The following is an 18,844-nucleotide window of genomic DNA, read 5'->3' on the forward strand; positions in this document are numbered from 1 at the left end:
CCTTAAGGACGCAGTGGAATATAACCGTCTTACCACTGCGCGAGTCCTGTTCAATTAACGACTAATGGATCCAGTCATGTATCCAGAACGGGCGATGAGAGATTGGTCAAAGTTGCAGGACATGGCAAGCCAGCTACCATAAGACCACAACCATCTACGAAACCATCTACGAAAAGATGGAAAGATAGCTGGTCATCAGCATCTCAAGAGGTCACGTAGGAAATGAAACAAGCTTTAGGCTTTCGAAAAGATGATGAAGAAGAAGAGTAACAACTAGTTACACCTCGTTACTGGCTTCCCCACAGAACTTTGTCGCCTTAGGTAGGAAGTATATGATGAGAATGGGTTCATCAGAGTGTAGATTATTTGCCGAAAAGGAGGTAACACGCCAATGTCTTGGACGAGAAACTTGTAGAAGGAATAGGGACTTAGCCTTCTTGAAGCCCACTCAAATATAGGAGTTCATTGGGATTCTGGAGCTGAAGGATGTGTTGTAGATGGCTCAGTTGAGGGAAGAGCTCTGACGGAGGACACGATAGAGCTTAAGGACGCAGTGGAACGTAGCCCCTCATCAAACCATAAACTAACCTAACCTTTAAATGAGCTAACCACTCCTTTCTAACAGGGAACATCGACTCCCACAGTTCCACAACCCACTTGACGAAGTACCTCTCTCGAAATGGGGAAGAATAATTCAGACGGGGCATTAGGCCGGCACTGGCGCCCATAAAAGAGCGATACGTTTAACCATTGTGGGCCGGCAAAGGTCCGAACCGTGCGGAACCCCGCGTGCGAAACGCGGGCGCAGCGCGACGATCGTGACGGGATTCGCAAACGCGTGACGGCATTAGAAGTCGCGTTCACGCATGGTTGGCCTGGTCGTGAGCGCCGTCAGGGGGCGCAGGGGGAGGTGCGAGGTGGAAAGGTTGGTACTGCTGGGTGTAGACCGAAAACGTGCCATCGAAGAGGATCGTTTCTACGGTGCCGGTAATTGACGGTACTTTTCAAGCTGGCGAAATGGTAGGTTTGGACGCCGTCGATTTTATTAGCGAGTGGTGTTTTTACGCAGGCTTTGATCGATGAAAATGGTAGGGGTACTGCTTTATGTCATCGTGTGATAGGTGACAGATGACAATTGATAGACAGCTTAGAGACTCTATGATCGATTCGTTTTCTATCGTTGGTGGCTCGTGGTCATTTGAACAAGGGAGACCAAAATTAAGATCAACGATGGATTCAAGTTTCCGAGATATAGTAGGTAGAGGAACAGGAGATACCACTCCTCTACATCTAGTGATGGATAGGGTAGCCCATGAAACCATCCTCAGAATGTCTAGGGAAGTTACAGGCTTGGAAAGCTTGGTCCTCTCTAAACAAGTACATCTCATCAGCGAACCTACATACTGATGTTATGATTAAAAAGGTGCTTATTGAGAAGAACTTTAACACGATACTATGTGAAAGGGGAGAATGGGAAAAGACTTCACTACGTAATCGGAAGATGTGTGGACATAAACTTGGAAAGAAACTATCAAGGATGTGACATAGCGATTCATTCTGATAATCAAGCTGCTATCAAAGCATGGAACTCAGATGTTATCGACTCAGAGCTGATATGGAAGTACCGAAGGAAACAAGGTGCCTTCAGTTTTGGAATCAAAGGAAACGAGAAGGCGAACACATGCACTAGCTGGGAAGAGAGCACAAACGCCACTTACTGGCCAAGAGCCTTTCTGTAAAAAACTGCGCCTATAAGAAACAGTTTCTGGAAAAGAGCGAAACCAAAAGAGGAACACTCTGGAGGAACCTTCCGGGATCATTCCAAAAAGTTTTTTAACGATTTTTCAAGATCCAGGAAATATTTGGATCTCAGTTGGATAAAGTTAAGCCTCCTGACAGGCTACCTTACAGGACATTGTCGCCTTAGGAAGCATATGATGAGAATGGGCTTGTCAGCAACTGACGAGTCTAGATGGATGTACCCAAGAAGTTAGACTTCTCTAGGGATGCACAAATAATCTTAAGGTTAAGGTGTTTAAGGGATTTGCATGGTCTCATCGCCTCTCTTCAATCTGATCTATTCTAACTCGTGTCCTTGCGTCAGTTACTCAGTCTTCCTTTCAATTCTACATATCTGGTCAGTTTTTAGGATGTGGGGCTAGACACTAAATACCTACTAACCTAACCTAACCAAACGTAACCTAACCGAACGTAACCTAACCGAACGTAACCTAACCGAACGTAACCTAACCGAACGTAACCTAACCAAACGTAACCTAACCGAACGTAGCATAACCAAACGTAAACTAACCAAACGTAACCTAACCAAACGTAACCTAACCAAACGTAACCTAACCAAACCTAACCTAATCTAACCAAACAAGAAATGTATTGGTGGAACCGTGAACATTATTCACAATCTTTTCATCAAGAGGAAGACTGAGAAACCCTGGGTTTCCCAGAGGTTACTGAGTGTTGTGGATTGATGTTATCACGTGAGCCTCTTTGGGGCTTCAAAGTGACCGTTGTAGAAGTAAGTGGAAGATGGCCATCTCCCTTGATCAATAATTTTCCCCAATCCGAATGTCCTCCCGAACCAGTTCTCCAAGGAAACAAAGCGTCGTTTTTCGGCTCTTTCCCTTCATCCCCCTTCCCCCGTCCCGTCTTCGTCTAAACCAAGTGGATAATCGATGGAATTCGTCTGCCTGACATCGATGCAATTACTCCCCTCCCTTCCCCCACCTCCCGAAACCGACGTCGCGACGCATTACTCCCCTCCCCGCGACGCCTATGCGCGCTGCGTCCTTCGCCCTTCGGCGGATCCTGCAGGATGCACCCCCTACCCCAACCCTCTGCCGCCCGGCCCCCGCCGCTCCAGACAACGTCGCATATCCTTGTTTTAAGTGGGTCGGCTGCTGGCCCACTTTTCGGGGTCCCCACTATTTATTTTTAACTCGTTATAGTCGACACCAGAGCGTCAGCATCGTCGTGGTCGTCGTTTTTCGGTCTTTTCCATCCACTCCTCATGTTTGCTTTCTCGAATTTATGACACTCTCTGGTCTTTGGATTAGGGGATGGCGGAGGGGGGGACCAATTCATGAGAAAGGATAGGTCCGATAAAAGGCAAATGTTTTTCTGGCCGGCTGGGATGGAGATGGGTTTCCGGAGATAATGGAAGGCTTGGTATTGAGTTAAAGTGCTCAAGATGATTAAGTTGGGGGATAATGGGGAAGTTTTTTGATGGACGCGAACCAACGATAGGATGGGGGGTTTCCTTCTGGAGGAGTATAATGAAAGCGGGGGGAAGATTCGGCTGATAGTTTTTCTCGGTGCTATTGGGTGTTATTTGGAGGAGTTCCTTGGAAAGGGTTATCTGAAGTTGCTGTCCAAGGAACTTTTTATCGGGAATAGACGGGAGGATACTCCAAAGTTTCTCTTGAATGGTTGAAAGGAAAGGAGGTTCTACTTAGGAAGGAACTAGTGTGGCCTGGAGATCCACCCTGATGATAGATTTGACTATGCGGACAGATTCGCCTAGTAGATGGATTCCTCTTAAAATTCAAGATAATTCAGACGCTGTTGAGGTTGGAAGTCCAGTACATGAAAACCTTTAGGGTCAGATCTATACAGATCTATCTAATTAAATTTTTGTACGAAACATAATATGAAGTTATCTTTTTCCTCATTTCCTCTGTCCCTCCTTTGGTCTTTGTGTCCCTACCTCCTTTCACTATCTGAATAATCCACTGGTTTCCGTCCGGGTCTTCTTTTGGATGCTTACTGAATAGAATTTGACTCAAAACTTGAGCACGTTTTAGCAGTATACCTGCTTTTTATGAAAAAATCATGAATTACCTCCTAAAGATTCTAATAAATGCTTGAACTGTGATATTTCATCCTTACCTTGTCCAAATTCAAGACTACACTGACTCTATCTTTTCTTTCCTCCTTTCTAATCTAGTTAACGCTTTCACTCTACCCATATCTCTTCTTTCTCCTTATATGCCTTCTCTCTCCCCTTTGTTCTCCTGCTATCTCCTACCTTCCATCGCTGCTTTCACTTCCCCTTATATCACCCCCTTTCTTCCCTCCCACAACGCTTTTCCTAATCTTCTCTCATGTTGTCTACCCTGTCCTTTCTCCCACCTTTTCTCAACTCTTCTCTTTCATTCTTACCACCTACCCTATCCCCTGCTACCCATCATGTTGTATGTCCTTTCTCCTCCTTATCTCAAGTCTTCTCTCTCTACCATTCTCCCCCATCTATCCTCTCCCCAACTAACACCTTCTCTCTCATCAGGCCCTTTCTCGTATTCTCTCTTATTATCTCACCATATTCACTCTTTTTCTCTCGCCCATTCTCTCTTACTTACTATCTCCTTGCTTTCACTCTTTTCTTCCTCTTATCCCTCAATTTCCCTCTCTCCTTCTTTTCCTCCTTCTCTCTATCCCCTTATCTGACCTTCAATCCCATTCTCTTGACTTCTCTCTATCCTTCTCTCCCCTTATGTTTTCCCTTCTTCCCTCACCTCCTTCTCTACAAACGTGTCCCTCATTTGTGTGTTCTGGACTCGCTGGAGGTGGAACAGATAAAAGGATATCTTTCTTTCCCCTTTCCTCCCAATAATCTATCTCCAATCCAGGGCTCTTTATTTAAAACTGCTGGAGGTAGGAAGTCTATGGAATTTAATCCAAAACTCTATAGAAATTTATGGCTCGAAACAACCTAATCTGAGACTTGTATATTCGGGAATTGACCATAAAAAGTATCTTCGAAGCGGGTGTTTCAAGGTCTTAAAATTTTTAAACTTAAAGTGCAGTTTTTTTATTTAGTAAAAAAACAAAAAGCGTGAATGACAGGAGAAAAAGTGTTCTTGTGGCTCCAGTAATCTCCTGTCGAAAAAAACGATGTACAAGTACCCCGTATACCCCGTATACCGTCTCCAATACCATCAAGTCGATATCGAAAAAAATCCCCCGTCTACGACGCAATCAACCCCCGATTTTTCGCCTCCAAACTCCGCGCCGAAATCCATATCAACCCCCAAATATTCCCCCCAGCCTACCGGTGACCTGCGTTGACCTCGTCGGCGGCGGCTGGCGATGTAAGACGCACCACCCCCCCTAGTTTCCCAGCCCCGCGCGGTCCCCCAACCCCCAACGCTGCACTCACTAATGCGTCTCGACGCTGGCGGGTCCTTAAACCCCTAACCCGGTAGACGTCGGCTCGGTCGAGCCTTCAAGGGACGTTAACCCCCACTTTGCGGATAGTCGTTCCATCCGTGCAGACTGAAATGGGGGTGTCTGGATGCGTCTGCTGTCTGGGGATCAGCGCGGGATAATGACGATGGATGACGGTTGCTAATATGAATAAATCAAGAAGCCAGAATCTCAATATGTTTGATAATCTTTGAATATTGTATTTATGTGGCCAATACTTACCTGATTTCACTAGGATACAAATTGTAGCCAGTGGCGAGACTTTTCGAGGAATTTTTTCATGTGGAAATGCATAGAAGATGTGATTGCACCTCGGAAAGTTGAACTTGTGATGTTTCATCCTTATTTTGTCTTAATTTAAGACTACACTAACTCTGTCTTTCTTTTCCTTCTTTCTAATCTAGCTAACGCTTTCACTCTACCCATATTATGTCTCCTCCTCTCTTCTTTATCCTTATATCACTTCTCTCTCCCCTTTCCTTACCTGACATTTCCTAACATCCATCTCTGCTTTTATTTTCCTTCATATCACGTCCTTTCTTCCCTCCCACAACGCTTTTCCTAATCTTCTCTCATGTTGTCTACCCTCTTCTATCCCCCACCTTATCTCAACTCTTCTCTCTACTCTTCTCTTTCATTCTTACCACCTACCCTATCCCCTGCTATCCCTTCTCTCTCTTTTTTTTCCCTTCCTCACCTTCTCTTTCATCAGTCCTTTTCGTCATTCTCTCTCACCTACTATCTCCTTGCTTTCTTTCTTTATCCCTCAACTTCCCTCTCTCCTTCTTTTCCTCCCTCTCTCCATCCCCTTCCCTTTCCTTCAACCCCATTCTCACAACTTCTTGTGTTGCCAGAGTATTTGAAAGATAAGTAGAAGTTACGAATATTTCAATAGTTTCCACTGTGGTCGAAGAGATGGCAGCATTTAAAGATTGTCTTTTCCCAATTCCATCAGGATACGAATTGTAGCCATTGGAGAGACTTTTCGAGAAATTTTTCAATGTGGAAATTCACAGAAGATGTAAGTGTACCTCGGAAAGTCAATGATACAATAAAAAAGTATCCAATTTTCCGAATTTCACAGATACTTTTCAATTTTTTGAACGGCACATAATACGAGAAAATATGAAGAATACTTTTATTTCAGAAATCGTTCAAATATTCATTAAATAGCGCCCATCTTAGTTTCAAGACTTGGAATCTTTGAATTTTTGGTTTATTTATGGTACGTATTGGTCATATTGAGAAAACTGAGAGACGTGAGTGATATCTTGTATTCGTAAAAGATTCATCGAATAAATGAAAAACTATATTCCGAAATTCATTTCATTCGATCAAACCGTTTGTGAGATAAACTAAAAATAACATTTTTTTAAGGTTTTTCAACAGCCTGTATCTTTAGAACCAAGCCGAATCGGAAAAAATGGTAAAGTAAAAAAGTGTTTCTTTTGACCTCAAGAATCCACTGTTGAAATATTTGTACGAGTCAAATACTCAACCTGTATATTTCTAGATAATACCCCTATAAGAAACGAACAGTTTTTTAGCGAACGTTCCCCAAATTATGGGCCACCTAGGCAATAGCCTCCTTTGTTTTCCCCCTGAGTATTCGGCCCCATGTTTCTTCTTTCATATTAATGTTTTCAGACGAAGAATCATCTTCTTCGTTTTTCCGCATCTTCAGTAAACACCCTGTTATTATAGGGAAGACTTATCTGAGCAGAAAGGATAGAGCACAGCATGCCTCGCGGGGTAGTTTCATCAAGAATTTCTCGTCCAAATAAATAAGAATGCAAGCGCCACAACTCATCGGAGAGTTTTTACGATCCGACCATTTCACGGTAAAAAAAACGAGAATGCATTCCGACAATAAAAGTTTGATTGCATGCCGATTTCTGCGTCCCCATTATTCAGATGCATACTGTAGGACGAGCGCACTGGCGTGGGCCAATGGCAACAAAGCGCATTGCATTTTATCCCCGGCCTTATTTTCGTATACCGAATCAACCCATTTTACTGCCCTTTTTTCATACCCTCGAATAAACAGAACAGCTCCTTCAGTTCTGCACACAATAAAGCGAAGTCCATCTCAGATCGACCCGATAAAATTTCTAACTTCAAGGCTAAAGACCCCAGATCGTGATTGTTAAGCCATTTACATTTTCATTAGAACGTTACGTTGCTGGCAGACAAAGAAAAATCCCGGCATGAAATATTTATTAACCATTACGTTTTCTTGCGAGATCTAGATTTCGATTCCTGGTGCAGAACGTTAACCCTCAGGTTCACCCGGTGCAGTGAGCGATTACGGAACAATTCGTCTTCAGCGGGTCTTGAGAAGGTGATGGAGAGTTGCGACCTTTGGTTCGACTTCTCTCGTAATCAGCAAATGTCAACATACGCAAGAGGCTTTCGGGATCTATGTAGGGAAGCTGGAAGGTGAACGAAATAAGCATTAATTATTGCATAAAGCCTAGCTGTCTTCATGAGTGCCTCAAAAGGGCGTATATAATATACATCGCAATGAACAATTCCAAGCCAAGCTGAGCTGTGTAACAGTCAGGGTACCCTGATGACCTTTCGAAGCCCTATTATCACGAAGCAACTGCCTAGAGACAGGAGCAAACGGGCTTTATCGTCATATTCTCCTCTACCCATGGCAAAACTGTTACTATTCATAGGAAGAGACACACTTTTCTTACCTTCAACTCGTAGCAAGGCTGTTACACTGTTTCGGCTAGTTCTGATATTGCTGAAGCTACTGGTCATATTCGAATATCGATAAAATCTAAACAATAAACTTCATTGTGTCTGGCACTGTTCGGCAATCTCAAAACTACCCCTTTGAAGGGCACACATTCATCACCACTTTTAAAATCAGCTCATCCATGTCTTCAACTCATAAAAACCTGTAACACTTTTAAAAGGAGACAGATTCATCACAAATGAGACTTGGAAACACAAATATAGTTGTTTATACTTCCAAGAAACTCTACAACACTCTTCAAACCCACTCGTTAATATCTTCCACTTCTAACAAAACTGTAACACTTTTAACAAAGGCCACTTTCCACACCTTAGATTGCTTAGAACACTTAAGTCGTCGTTCGTTCTTTCATGAAAGTGTAACACTCTTAAAAGACGCTCTTTTCTGTATTCAAAAGACAGTAATGCTGTAATAGTTTCAAAAGGACACACTTTCATCGACGTTGAGTTGTCAGAAGAGTCATATAGTTGTTCATTTTGTCACGAAACTATAAAACACTTTTAAAATTCATGATTTCGAGTCATAAAAACCTTTGACACTTTGAAAGGGTACAGATTCATCACTGTAGTGTCTTCTGAACACAAATATAGTTGTTTATTATTTCAAGAAACTGTACAACACTCATTAAATCCGCTCATTCATGTCTTCAGCTCATATCAAAGCTGTAAAAAGGCTCATTTCCATCACAGTCGATTGTTTGGAATAGATACTTAAATCGTTGTTCATTCTTTCACGAATTAGTATAACTCCCTAACACTCTTAACAGCCTTTCTTTCCTGTTTTCAACTCATTGCAATACCGTTACATTTTCAAATATTAAAACTCTGTCGTTGGGTATCCTTTCACGAAACTACAACACTTTTAAAACTATTCACTCATAGCGAAGCTCTAACACTTTTTGAACAGAACGCATTTATCACCGTTAAGCAGTTTATTCTCTCACGAAACCAAAACACTCTTTAAAAGCACTCATTATTGTCTCTTATTCATAGCACAGCTGTAGCACTTTTAATTGGGCAGATGTTCATCACCGTTGAGTCTGGGAAACACTTAAATCAATGTGTATTCCTTCAAGAAACTTCACAACGTTCACTAATTTCTAGGAAAGCAATATATTTCGACACTATTGAGTGTTTAGAACACTTAAATGGTAGTTCATTCTTTGAGGAAGCTACAACACACTTCAAAAGCACTCATTCAGGTATTTAACTTATAGCAAAGCTTGTAATACTTTTAAAGGGCACACATTTATCTGATTTATCACTTTTACCATTATGTTTCTTTGAAGTGAGTTCACACAACGCTCTTATAATATGCTTATTTATGTCTTCAATTCCTAAGAAAGCTATACCACTTTTAAAAGGGCACACTTTCAGCGCCGTTGAGTGTTTGGAACAAGTAAATACACTCAAACGACGCTTGTTTATATTTTCGAATCATAGCAAAGTTTGAGGCTCTCTTAAATGGAAAGATTCATTCAAAGAACACTTTTATCGTTGTGTTTCTTCGAAGCAACATCAGAACACTCTTGAATCGCCTTATTTATGTCTTCAATGCCTGTCTCACTTTTAAGAGGGCACACTGTCGACACATTTGGGTATTAACAACACTTTCACGAAACTATAGCACTCTTAAAAAGTGCTCATTCATGTTTTTAACTCGTAGCAAAGGTATAGCACTTCTGAAAGGGGTTACTGTTGGTTCTGAAGAACACTTATATTGATGTTCATTCTTTCAGACAACTACAACACTTTTGAATGGTGTTTGAGTCTTGTACTCAGCACACATTCAGGGGCATATAGCAGATGTAAAAGCTGTTCTTTCAGTTTCGACAGAAGAAAGGAGACACCAAAGGGAGGCACGGTGAGAAGATGATGTCTTGATGGAGCCCACCCTGTCCCTCTGAACAAATAGCGATGATCCTTCCTCGATCCCCAAAAAACCCGTCAAATCATCCACTCCAATCCCGGCCATATTACTTCTAGAAGACGCATCGATCGGACCTGCAGCGGACATGTAAACATCCGGCCCGGCCGAATTGAGACATAAAGAACGGATGAAAGACAAGCGAGACCCCGCCGAGCCATATCTCAAGCGCATTTTCAAGACATTTTTCACACGTCCCCGAGCTGAAGCACGCCAGGGATGGAAAAACGCCGGCTCTTGCTGGCCATCAAGTCCTCCTTTACGGGTTTCCATCAACGCCGCGCGAGTGGAGGAGACGGAACGAGGAAGCGGGAGGGAGATGGAGACGATGTTCGGCATCGGCCAACGCAGAAAACAGAGAGCAGGCCAGCAGCGTCATTTATAATGGGATCTGAGAGGAGCGCGTGGGAGATGTAGACTGCAGCGAGACGATGTCGTCGTCTGGCCTAGACGGGTCCAGGTCTGGATTAGAGGCACCTTGGCTCCTCTGGGATCCGATTCGATCCGTCAGGAACGTCAAACGGAATTAATAGGCAGTGTTTCCCTTCAACCCTGTTGAAGACTCGAAGATTTAGTCCTGAAGGGCAACTCGAAAAGGAGTTTTGGAAATGGCGATAGATAGATACAGGGTAACATCAATGGAAGTCTGAATTCTCACCTTGTTAATCTACTGGAAGACTTCATATTCAAATTAACGAATCTACCATGATTCCTTCTATTGATGAACTGATCTACATGACACTTTACCCTCTTAAATATGCTCAAGGGAGGAATCTCTTGCTGATCTACCTGGAATATAGATTGTCATTGGATAACTCATCACAGGATAGATGAAACGCTTATTTCACCTACTGGAAAGAGGGTTGAGAAGCAAATTTATGATTAAGGTAAAATCAAGGAGGGTGTATTTCTTCAAGTATTCTCCCTAGCTTTAACTCAAGGTTTTCCCAAGTACATAGCTCTACATACTAATAAATTTGTGGTTGATTCACCTGAAATGTAGATCTATGAATAACTGATGATGAATAGACGTTCACCTATTGCTGAACTGATCTCCAGATGTACTCTAAAAGCATCTTTTTAGAGTTCCAACTGAATTCAGTGTCCAAGATTATAGAGTTAGGTTAACCTAACTCTATAATCTTTGTTCAAGGTTTATTCGTCCATTGAGAACTGATTTTTGCAGAGTGACCCACGGTGGGTGGCCTATTAGACGGAAATATCGAACCTCTTGACTCTCCTGCGTTCGCTTGACGCTTGACGTTGACTGAAGGTAGTGGTTAAATCTGGGAGCCATGAATGGGCTTAGGAGTCTGCAGAGAAAGTGAGGTTTGGTTCAGTCTCTGCTGGACAGGTGGGGCATAGTGATGAGAATTTCTCGAAACGTCGACTGCGATTCGAATATTCAACGCTACACAGTACTGATGAGGGACAATGATCCCCTTCATGACTAGATCGCGTTATTGGTCGATATTCTACGCGGTTGTCTTCCTTGTTTGATCTATTCGACTAAAATATTCGCTTTGTTGCGATGTTGACGTTTATAGGGAAAAACGTCGTTATTGCAAAGGGGACACCTATTTTTTATTACGTTTTTTGCTTCTCTTTCCTCATTTGAGTATTTTTGTTCGGTAATTCCCTTTCAAGAACGTGGATCCAATGAAATAGGCATTGAAAAGGCGTTTTATATTTTGAGAAGCTGAAATTTCAAAAATAGATACTGAGAAACTTTAAAAATCAACCTAAACATTTATGGATTGTAATGATATACCTAGAAGTTTGATATAACCGAGGGTTATTGTTATTTTGTTTGCTCCTGTATTTCAAATTATGCAGGGTGACTCTTTGACTCGTACTAATATTTCAACAGTAGATTTTTGAGGTCAAAAGAAACATTTTTTTTCCATTTTTTGCCAATTCGGCCCTGACAAAAAGATAGAGCCATTTTAAATTATCATATTGAGCTATGCCACCACTGGAGCAACAAAATTCCCTTAAAAATAACAAGCTAAATCTATGACACTACACATCTGTGGATCTTTTAGACAGAGTTGTATTCAGCCAACGTACCCAATTTTTCAAATTCCTCAGATACTCCTAAATTTTTTAACATCAAATTACTCGAAAACATCCCATTATACGAGAAAATATGAAGAATACTATCATTTTGCAAAACGTTCAAATATTCATTAGATAAGATCCAACTTAGTTTCAAGAGTTGGGTTCTTTGAATTTTTGGTATTTTTATGGTACGTATTGGTCATAATGAGGACACTGGAAGACGTGGGTGATATCTTGTGTTCGAAATAGATTCATGAGATAAATGAAAAACTATATTCCGAAATTCATTTCATTAGATAAAACCGTTTGTGATATAGAACTAAAAATAACATTTTTTTATGGGTTTTCAACAGCCTGTATCTTTCAAACCGTGCCGTTTCGGAAAAAATGGTATAGAAAAAAAGTTTTTATTTCGACCTCAAGAATCTCCTGTTGAAATATCTGTACGAGTCAAAGACTCATCCTGTAGAAATGATAAACTGAAATCTTGCAATGAATAAAGTGCATTTTTGAATTGCATTTTGTCGCACATCTTCTGGTGAGTTCAAGAAAAGCCCTTCGTCTTGAACGAAGCATAATGACACGTCTCACAAGTAGCAGATGAAAATTTGTTCGAAAAACAGGTGTTTTTCCAACAATTCCTCGTATTTCCACTTCCGCATTCATATCGAAACACCGCTTCACGCTTCAATACCTTGCTTAATGATGCCTTTTTTCCCTCGGCTTACTTGAAAACCACTGACTCATGTGTAACGCCTCTGATGCGTCAATAGATGCCTTTGAACACAGGAGTGACGATGCAGAATGGGATTTCACACTGCATTTCGCCAATGATTGCCCATTATCGATACAGCACTGGCCACTCTCTCCGGGAAAGAAGAATACGACCTTATTTAGAGAGTTTGAAAAATGGTGGATAAACATGAGGATATAAGATCTACGTATAAATCACGAAAAACTACCTAAGATGGAAAAAGGCGACAAGCCACAGTTCCAGAAATATTAGAAAAATTTATCTGTGTGTGACCCCTTCCGACCTTGCTCTTGTCCACGCTACCGAAGTTCACTGTATGGTGCCTCAGACAAGTTACTTGCCAGTAACGTAACACAGTTTTCTACTTTGATTATATATTTTTATATAATACCGGGTGATTCGATGAAATTAACCCTCAGAATTGGGAAAATTCTCGCGTCTACGACTCTGTTGAGGGAGCCTTCTCAGGAACCAGCCAGCTTTCCGGCTATGCGTACATCCTTTCCGCTTGTTTCGACAGTGGAGCAGAGTAAGGCAGGTCCAGGAGCATCGGTCGATATTCTTGTCTGCCCTTGCAACGAACTTCTTCGTATTCGGTTGTCCTTCTGTGCTTCCCATACACGTGTTTATGGAGGGATATTATTGCGTTTCCGCGTTTTGGAAGAACCGGTCCAGATCATGGAGAAATTGGGGCGATTTGCCAATTCGAATGACGTCATTGAAATATCCTGATAGGATTGAAGGATTGTTTTCCGTGACGTAATTGGTGGCGCTAGTAGAGCTTAAAGGACAGTAAGTTAAGTCAAAGGACATCTCGGATGACTTCGTGTCCTGTTTTTCACTATTCGATTGTTTTTTCAGTTTTATAATGAGTTCTGAAATTCTGTTAGTATCAGTTAATCATTTAGTCCTCATTCTCTTCATGAGAATTCTAGTTGCTCTCGGAAATTCCTAAAGAACCATCGGTAAAGTTTAGTAACCGACGTACATATACATCATAATCGATGGGTAGTGTGCAATTGCAATTTATTGGTATTGGAAACCGAAATCAAGGAAGTGCATAGGGTCTCAGATTGTTATGATGATTACTAGCCATATTTCTACACCAACCTCAATGTTCTCATGACATCGTTGAGCCAGTCGTGAGATGCAATGCTAAGGCTCAACACAATATATCGCCATGTCCTACTAGAGCTAGACAGTACCGTAACGAAGATTTGATAGGTGAGAATCGGTTCAATTTGAAATTCCTCATGGGTGGAATTGGTAATAATGAACTGAGTGACATAGAAAATGGAAGATTTGCGCCGAAATGGTAGAAATTCTCAGATTTATTAGTAGAAGGGTTGCTCTTTCAGAATATGATTCACATTTAGATTTACGATAATTTTCCTGGAAGAAAAACTACTCGCAAGTTGACTATAGAAAAATTCTCAAAAAGATAGGTTCAGTTAAACTTCCTTAAGATCGAAGGGTTGCGCCGACATGGATGAAATCTCGAGGTTTATCACTAGAAAGGTAGCTCTTTTAGAGTATGTACCATATAGGTTTTCGAACACTCTTAATTCATTGCGAGCAATTTCGAAAATCTATCTCTCTTCGTTTAGAGTTTTATCTCGAAAATGGCATTTTTCAAAAATTGCAATTTTCAATCTGCGATATCTCCTTTTATCTTCGTCTGATCAAATTGGGATTTTTGGTTATATAATCAGCGTTGCCAAGGCTTTCACCCCAGAACAAAAACTCGATTTCGAAAATCTCGATTTTCAGGCTAAAAATGAGCAAGGGGTTAGGCCCCCCCCTAAAATGACCTATTTGCTACTCTGTCTGAAAATCAGGATATTCCATTACTGTCTTAGGACATGGAGTGCATAGAATTCGTTTTGAAGATTCTAAAAAACCAAACAGTTGATGATTCAATTGAGAATTGCACTCCAGAGAGCTCTTCGAAGTCAACTCGAAAATGAAAAGTTGAAAAAAAAATTATTTTCTCCTAAACTGGGCCAGATATTCGAAATTTTGGTATGGAAATATAGGTTTTCGAACACGCTGAATCTATTGCGAGCAATTTCAAAAGCTTATCTCCCTGCATTTAGATTTTCATCGTTGAAATGACAGTTTTCAAAAACTGCAAATTCCAATCTTCGATATCTCCTGTTATATTCGTCTGATCTAATTAGGATTTCCGGTTCTATAGTCAGCGCTGCCAAGGCTTCCATCCTAACATAAATTCCGAAAATCTCGATTTTTTTTCGGTCAAAAATGATCTCTTTTCCATTTTTTTTTGTCTTTCGAGACAACGCTCGACTCAGAACAGCCCCTGGATGTGGACCTGCACAGGTGATAGAGATAGGTCATGGTGTGGGTAAGTCCTCATTCTAAGAGTACTGCACGCCTTATGCTAATGGCCCACACAACTAATAGTACTCGTGAGCTACCAAAGCGTGGCGGCAGGCTGATTCTTTCTCAACCCCCCTGTAGGAATAACCATTGCAGCCGCAGTTTGCATTTCGGTCGATCAGATAGGCAGGTAATGAGAGATTGTAAGGAATTGGACGACCGCGAGCATGGTCGCTCAATGCGATGATCGCAATTCTGGAGAGACCAAGTAATTCGAGTTTGTGAAGGTTTCTGAAGAGAAGCAACACTGATTAGTCGTTAACAGAAGTTATACGATAGAATATATGTATATGAGCGACGATTTGACAGGAATCTACTTAGGTAACGCGCTACCTAGGCGGCACATTCGTCTACCCGGCGATAGATGGCGCCGCGTTCAGAATGATTGTTTCAGAGTTGAACGTAGAACTCAGACTGCCTACGTTTGGGCTTCTGCAATATTCCAGCCGCGTCATCTCGGCAAAAAGCCAATAACCCTTAATGCAGCCCCGTAAATTGCCGATGCAATTCCCCAAATTAGCCGGCGAACCCTCTCTCCCTCCCAACGCCCCCTCCCGTAAAAAGACGAACTGTTGAAAACAATGCCGTAGCAGACTTTACGGCTGTGCAATAAGAAAACTTCATTCCTTAACATTCGGAATGAAACGACTCCTTCAGACATAAAAACACTACTTTACTGCATCCACCCAGCGACGGGTAATTTTATTTTACAGGACAATCCTTTGTTCAAATTTGGAGCGTCTAAGAGACGGGGGAGCACGGAGAGATAGAAAAAAAAAACGGGAAAAAGGACGAGTCATTTTTACGGGCGACATCAGACCGTCCTTGGGAGCGGAACGTTAATCAATTTTTCCGGAACGTAGCAGAGACACCCGATGCATCCGGAAGCGGCGCTGGTCGAGACGGGGGACAGTTTAAAATTTAAGGAATGGCCCTGCAGGGAAGTTTAAACTTCGATTTTCCATATAAACTCCGGCTGGCGGAGACAAAGGAAACGCCGCTGCGCGTGCGCGCGTTCCCTAACAAAGGGATATTATTTTGATGAAATCTTCCTTCTTTAGTGCAGTTTTTGCGTGTTGCGTCTTCGGGTTTGGCGTCGGCGAGATGTACAGGCTGCGATCCAAAATGTCCAGGGAAACTGGTGAATCTCATTTAGTTATGAAGTTGGCATGTTTGTTTCATCGTGAAATTACTGTCTATTAGACGTTTACCATGAAAACTCGACTGAAGTTGTTCGTCATATTCATATTAAGAATGTGGAATTCTCCTCAATTTGGGTTATCACACCATAAGCAAGTTTGAACTGAATAATTATGAGTTTCATTCAAAATCATTCTTCAAATATCAGGTTTCAAAATTTAAATCGCTTCGTTTCTAGTTTACTATTTGGCAACAGCGCCTACTAGAAGAAGAAAAGAACAATGGCTTGTTTATAAAATAACAGCTGTTGATTCACAACCAACATAAGGCGCATACTCACTGGTGAGCCTTAACCCCATAAAATTTTACGACCTTTCTCGTTCGTCGCAGACTTCATAGACAGCCATCTTTGTCTATCTCATCAAGATAGTGTATTTGTTGTCCTTTATTAGCAACGCATATTTCAGTCGATGTTGCCAACTTGTGCAATTGAAACGAAACGCTTCAAATTTTAAACACCCATTTTATTTCATTTTTAAGTATTTAAATTATTTTTTTTTTTGGGAAACGGTTGAAATGGTTATTTCAAAATGTGACCTTTCAAAGATATTTCATTAAAAATACATCATTTTCGTCAGAAGGAGTATTCCCTTATTGTGTGTATAAAATTATACAGGATGAGTGTTTGACTCGTACAAATATTAATACAGTAGGTTCTTGAGGTCAAAAAGACACTTTTGCTTTACCATTTTTTCCGAATCGGCTCGGTTTAAAAGATACTGTCATGAATTTCGGAATATAGTTTTTCGTTTATTTGATTAATCTTTTTCGAATACAAGATATCACCCACGTCTTTCAGTTTCCCACCCTCAACCATAGAGCCAGATCGAAAAAGACGAGATTTTGACGTTTGGTTCGTAAACAAATCTACGTCAATATGACAGAACTGACTAAAGTGAGGTTAGCAGTGGTCATAGACAGGTGTGGGCGGTGCCTATTCGACTCATAGAGCCAAGAGTACACTGTTTTTGGCCTCGGTATTTATGAAATTCATTCCATCACGACTTTCTTGTACCAATCAGCATGAAGAGGGTAAATCTTTCAGCATACTAGTATTAATAATTACCCTTTGTTTCATGTCACAACCTAGGTGAGAGAAACTGAAATCATTATTGTTGTATGAGGGCAGTTTTCATGAACAAAATTAGGGAACCCGAGCAAACTGCCCCTCATAACCACCGCTTAATCTACCCCGCTAAAAGCACACGCGTCGCAGATCCGAAAGTCAATCGGCCATTTTTTTTTCGATACGTTGTATACCCACGCACGACCATTCTACTGGAACATCGGTCAAAGTCGCAAAAGGCACAAATATGAATTTCGCGTCAAAGGCTACACCGGTGACGTCGACATCACGGTCAGATTCACAAAGTTAATCGATCCCGAGGAGGAAGAAAAAGAGGAGCAGAGAGTGCAGCGGTGGGAAACTCTATGGTGCGACCGTATCGCTGAAAAAAGGGGTGGTCGTTGAACTGGACGGAGGCAGAAGGCTTGTAATTTCGCAGATCGGAATTAAGTAAGTCACAACGTGGCGTTACAGTACAATGGACACGTCCTAGCGCTGCGGGGTCATTACAAAGACGATGGATTTATTGATTCGCCACCGATCGATCGGTTTTTTGCTGGAAATCCCATTCTGCGGGAAGAATGGTGGGATAATTCAGGGTTTTTTCGAGTGGAACAATCTAGCGAAGGCTCGGTAGGTCAATCTATCCCGGTCTTGAAGGGCTCTGAGCCCATAACCTGTTAGTGGCTCTGTGGTCGAAGGCCAGATCTAATTTCTTGCCTCAATTTGTAATTCTTCCGCCCGCCTTGTCAGGCTAAATATATGCATTTTCAATCTAGAACGAATGCCGAAGGTAAAAGTGTTTTTCATTTGTGTTTTAATCGATTTCATGCCAGTCAAAAGACTTTTTCAAATGGTTATCATTTAGATTTAAATGTACAATGTTGAAACTGGTTATTGTGGGTTAGATATATAACATAAGGATAAGGACTTTTTAAAAAACAAACATATGCACTTTCATGGGTATTTCGGATCAACAGACTTTAACAAGACAGCTGGGGAAAACACAAATGTCGGTTAAGTACATGATTTCGTAATTTCTAGTGATTTTTATGAATCCTTATCAATCTTCTGAGAAAACGCCTTTCATAAATGCCATTTATTTCTCTGCTGTGATATAAAAGACATAAAACTGACTATGATCATCAATTGACTTCGTATAAGTTGAAAACATGCAAGGGAAAAGAGAATCGTCTATTTTGCGAATGAATATCACGGTCAAGAAAATAGAAAATGGATATTGGAGAACTAAATAATTCAGCAGAAGACCCAATATACCAACAAGATGTCCGTTAGATGTGCAACAAGAAGTGTTGAATTAATGCGGAGGAGGTTATGTTTCGCCTACGCAACCCCTAGTACTCGTGGAACACCCGCATGTTTCTGAACGCCCTTTCTTATCGTCAAGGAATGTTCAGTAAAGGTCGACATCCACTATAGTCCGCGGATG

Source organism: Coccinella septempunctata, chromosome 8, assembly GCF_907165205.1.
Source record: "Coccinella septempunctata chromosome 8, icCocSept1.1, whole genome shotgun sequence".
Taxonomy (NCBI): domain Eukaryota; kingdom Metazoa; phylum Arthropoda; class Insecta; order Coleoptera; family Coccinellidae; genus Coccinella; species Coccinella septempunctata.